Here is a 5788-nt window from a genome sequence, read left to right as displayed (position 1 = left end):
TAAATTATTATTATTTTGTTTTTATTATTATTTTTAATATATTATTAACTATTATTATTAATATATTAATGTTATTAATCGATTATTTAAAGAAAAAACAAAAAATGGTACGGCTCATATTATTATTATTATTATTATTATTATTATTGTTATTATTATTAGTATTTTCGGTATATATGAGTAATTAATATTATAATTAATATATTATTATTTTTTATAATGATGTTTATGATAAAATAATAATCTTTTATAATGCTGTTTGTTATGACAATAATAATTTATTCTTATGAACTACGAGTTTATATAAATACGGAGTCCTAAACTTTTTTAAGAAGTTGAATCCGATGTGTTTGATGTAAAACATGTGCTACGTTCTTGGTGATGACTATGCACTGTTATTGCGAGTTATTGCTGAGTCGATGGAGTTATGCCGATTAGAAATAATGCCCACACTGTCAATGGTAATAACATATCTCTACAAATTGGTTAGGAAAAACTTCCACGTATCTACCGTCTCACTCTTGACTATCGCAAATGCAATAGGTACAATATTTTGGTTCCATCTAGTGTCACCGCAACTAAAAGTGCACATTATATTTTCCGTACAAGTATGTGTCATCAACTTACACTAATAGTTTGCAGTGTCTAAATGCTAGAAGTTTCAAAAAATGCGATAGAGAACTCTTACACTTTGAACCTCTTCACTATCACAGTAAACGGGAAGCATTTTTATTTGAACACAAGACCTTGGCATCTTCGCAATCATTGCTTTTAACCATACTGGCAGAGTCTGGTAAGAAACTTCCCAATCACCGAAAACTTTTGCCACAGATTTTTGTTTTGCCAACTAAGCCTTGGAGTTACTTACAGTGTAGTTGAATCTGGATTGAACTTCTTCAATAATAGACTTCACCTTCATCGACGGGTCTGCTTCAACCAACGGCCTAATAGCATCTATAATTGTGTTTGAGTCTAACTTGGCATGATCTTGTGAAATCGTCCCCATTGTGTTTGCCATTGTATCTCATGATCTCCCAACAACCTTTTTTTCAAATCAAACCAGCTCGGATAAGCCAATCGCACCCTACAACGTAACCCTTGCATTTTGCATAGAATGTCTACGACTCAAACTCATACACAGTGTAATCAACTCCTCTAGAGATAATGTAGCTTTTGATTGCACATATAACCGACTCTCTAGAACTAAATTCCATTCTGATACTAAACTCATCATCTTCCATCGCAACATTGACTTCACCTACGACACGCAAACCACCGTTAGTCGGACAGGCAAATAAAATAAATGGTAATGGTAACTTTAATTAATAACCATAACATACCCATATTCGCATACTCAGAAAATTTCGGGGCATGCATGACTTCGAGATCCAGAGTCCGCAAAAAAGACAGAACACCAAAGGGGTGGTGCTGACTTACAATCGCATGCGCTTCATTTTATACCGCCGAATTGCCTACTAGGTCTCCGTCATCGTTTTCGTCATTGACTTCATAATTGGCTTCAAACTTCTCTTCACTGTCGTTGTTATCTTCCCAATCTAAATCCTCAAGCTCATCAACATTGGCCTCCTCGCCAACCGCGCCCATCCCCATATGCTGTTCCAACTCAACGTATAACTCTATCATCGGCGCGTGAAATTGGGTTTGTTGATAAATATAGAACATCTGCTGCATAAATGCGTCATCAGTGATGGACATTATTTGAAACTGTATCAACCTACCGAATACTTGTACAGGATTTCTGTACAAAATATTGCTCACCCTTTTCGAAATGTGACTTTGTATGTTCTCACAAATGCTATTTTGCAACTCTACAAAACTCATGGTGTATGGAATAGCAAATGAAAACAGATATTCATAAACAAAAGTCACTTCTTCGTGTGTGTTTGATATAATCTCACTGTTATAATACACTCGCAAATTTACAATACCTTCTATAACCTCAACTTCAACTAACCTGACTTTTTTGATACAACTATTTGCCAAAAAAAAATTCACAAGTATGAAATATATGAAAGAAAGAGGAATGAGAGCAGAAGTGAGGTAGTTGGGGTGAATTGAGTTTCATATTTATAGGTAAGGCCTGTACAAAACACAAGCTACGTTTTGTAGTTTTCGGTAAAAGCAATTTACATATTTAAAATACAACCTGCGTTTTAGTATCTCAAAAAAATAATAAAAAAATTGACTGACAAAAAATTGAAAAAGCTAACTGGAGTAAAATGCAAGTGAAAAAACAAAACGCAGGTTACGATTTTACCTGGCACTATAACATAGTGTAAATATTTGATACACGTCTATTTCGTTGAGTTACACCATAATTATTTTCATATTGAAAAAATCAGCCCCATTTTGTAATTCATTTAAAAAAAAAATAAATCAGTATATCTGATTTTTGGATATTACTGTGCAACCAAATAAGAAATTGGAGGCACCGAATTTTTTAATCCTATACCATTAAAAAACACATCTCCTATCTCATCCTTTTGTGATACACACTCCCGTGCAGCATATAAAAAATAATAAGTGCTGAAATTGTTAAATTTCCATTGTAGAATTGTTGATAGCTCCAAGGGGTGATGCACCAACAATCTCCCTCCAAAATCAATTAAGTGATAAACCAAATATCAAAAAGCATTTTTAGGCCAGCCTCATACTAGAAGTGTTCTTCATATTTGTCAATTTAATCCCCTTTTTTATATTTGAGATTGTGTTTCAAAACAACAATGTTCGAGTTTATCATCAAGAAAATAAATTAAACAATTTAGAGTAAAGTATTGTATAGTTTTTAATATTTTTAAAAAAATAAAATTCAAGAAAAATAAATTCAAGAGTAAAGGACATTTTCGTCCTTGACCTTTTTTTTCGCGGACATTTTCGTCCTCAAGCAATGGAAAATACATTAAAGTCCCTGACCATTGAAAAACGTAGACATTTATGTCCTTCCGTTGAATTCAGCCGTTTGCACTGAACGGAAAAGGCTGAGCTGGCAGAGGTGGCGCTGAGGTGGCACGTAACGGAAGCCAGGTGGCATGGAGCATTTCATAACCGGACGTATAAATCCCTGGAGAGATGAAGCATTTCGTAACAGGACGTATAAGTCCCTAGAGACGAAAACGACGCCGTTTCGTCTCCTCCCCCATCTGCCCTTTTCTTCTTCCTTGGTCCCTTTTCCCTTCCATTCTTCTTCCTCAGCCCTTGCCTCCATCACCGCCGCACAGCCGCGCCTCCGTCAGCCACCATCAACGCCGGCGACCTTCTCCTTCCTCTCTTTTCGCGTCTTCTTCCTTTTCTCACTCCCTTGCTCCCATTAGTCTCTCTCTCCTCACCCTCCTTCTTCCACCCACCGTTCATCCGTGACAACCTTCTCGGCGACCCACTACCGCCACGCCGCCGCCTCTCTGCAAAAATTAGTCTCAAATCTCGAGGGGTTAAGGTTTTTCTCCGCACCAACAATAATGAACAGTGTCGGATTGGGATCCTCGAACCTCTGCATAAATGACACTCTCACTGACGACGAGCTTCGTTCGATCCTGGCGATGGTTTCACATGCTTGCTCGAATTGGACCTTGCCCAGTCCGATTTGGTCCTCAATTTGCATAATTGTAAAGGTGAACTCTTTTTCCCTTTTTTTCCCCATGTTGTTTTTGTTTGTTTTGCGAGAAAACCGTTGAAATTGACCTTTGGGATGTTGTTTTTCTTCTCATGGGGAGTGAAAATTTCAATGAGATTCACATGGAATGTTTTTTACTTTTCCCCCTTCATAGATCAAGGAGAAGGACACTTCGTGATTTGTCAAGTTCTGCGTTCCCTAGTGCAAGCATTGGTAATTGATTCATTCATTCTCTTAACTGCTTTTATATTGTTGAGCTAAGAGTGATTTCTAAGCTGTAAAATGATATGCTTATTATTACAGTAAGAACTTGGGGATGTTGTGGGATGATTTGGAAAAAGCAATTGAAGAAACTGATGAAATAGAGATTGGGAAAGTGGATTGCGGTGACCATCAAAGGAGCTTTATGGCATATGCTTATAATGTAGTGTCGCATGTTTCTTAAAATCTCATGCTATGTTTGAGTCTATTCTTCACTCTGCTTCTACATTTATGAGTTCAATGATCGATATATTTTGTTCTTGTAAAATTCTGAATTGCATTTGACAGTTAATTGAGTATCAACACTGTCAAGACACAAGTGCGTGAATGGAGAAAAATATTTTTGAATGGTCTTGGATTATTAGATATAATTTATGTGTGATTCTTTACTGCTTTATCTAATTATCTAAGCAGCCATGAATGAAGAAAGGTATTCTTTAACTCAATGAAAAACATCATCATGGCTTTTTTCACCATCAATTATTAACTGATTTATCCACTTAATTATTTATTTGTTTTACTTGTTGGATGCCTGTATTATCTATTTCCCATTGCACTCTCACCCCATGTGTTAACCAACGTTTGAAGAAGCATTAATAGATCGAATTTTAAGTTTACATGTTTTTTGAATTGCCAGGTTCAAGGGATGTTGATCATTGAAGAACTTTCTTTTGGAAGAAGCTGATAAGGCAGCAACAAATGCACAAGCACAACAACTAGATAGTGATAGAGAACTATAACTACTTTTTGAGGTATATCTTTTGCTTCAGCTTTATTTTTATATTCTCTGTCTGGACCCTCCGGTGTTATCCCTCGATACATGGAATGTTTTTTGACAAATTGACCTTTGGTGAAGGCTGGCAAGAGAGAGAGACTAATGGGAGCAAGGGAGTGAGAAAGGGAAGAAGACGCGAGAAGAGAGGAAGGAGGAGGTCGCCGGCGTTGATGGTGGCTGACGGAGGCGCGGCTGTGCGGAGGTGATGGAGGCAAGGGCTGAGGAAGAAGAATGGAAGGGAAAAGGGACCAAGGAAAAAGAAAAGGGCAGATGGGGGAGGAGACAAAACGGCGTCGTTTTCGTCTCCAGGGACTTATACGCCCTGTTACGAAATGCTCCGTCTCTCCAAGGACTTATATGTCCGGTTACAAAATGCTCCATGCCACCTGGCCTCCGTTACGTGCCACCTCAGCGCCACCTCTGCCAACTCAGCCTTTTCCGTTCAATGCAAACGGCTGAATTCAACGGAAGGACATAAATGTCCACGTTTTTCAATGGTCAAGGACTTTAATGTATTTTTCATTGCTTGAGGACGAAAATGTCCGCGAAAAAAAGGTCAAGGACGAAAATGTCCTTTACTCAAAATTCAATAGTAATGTTTTCAAATAAATTAAAATAAACATATGCTAACTTTTTTTTTTCTCTTCATCAAAGATAGGGAAATTTTTTTCAGTCAAATTAGCCCGACAAAATCAAAGAACATATGAAACCCAACAAAACAGGTAAAAAAGCCCACAAACCAAACTACATCTTCAGAAATATTCAAAGACAGAGAAAACTAGATCTCAGAAATAGTCAAAGACAAAGAGAAAGCGGTCAAGATTTTCTAAAGTGAAAAAATTGGTAAAATAAGGAATTAATTATTCTTAAATTAAGATAATGAAATACACATTTTATGAGAATTACAAAATCAATAGTGATTAATCTTTCACTTTACCACTTTACCAACTTTTTTCTTTAGAAAATCTAAATTCAAGAAAGAGATATCTACAAGAAACAAACAAATCAAAAACACCTAGCAACAGAAAATAGATTGTTGCAATAGGAAGAAAACAGAATTAATGCCAACTTGAAATCAAAGGGAGTGTGAAGTATAAATATCCCCACTAAGCAAGAGAAAG

The sequence above is a fragment of the Arachis duranensis genome, chromosome 1 (genome assembly GCF_000817695.3).
Source record: "Arachis duranensis cultivar V14167 chromosome 1, aradu.V14167.gnm2.J7QH, whole genome shotgun sequence".
Lineage (NCBI taxonomy): Eukaryota > Viridiplantae > Streptophyta > Magnoliopsida > Fabales > Fabaceae > Arachis > Arachis duranensis.
Note: the sequence above shows the minus strand (reverse complement) of the source record.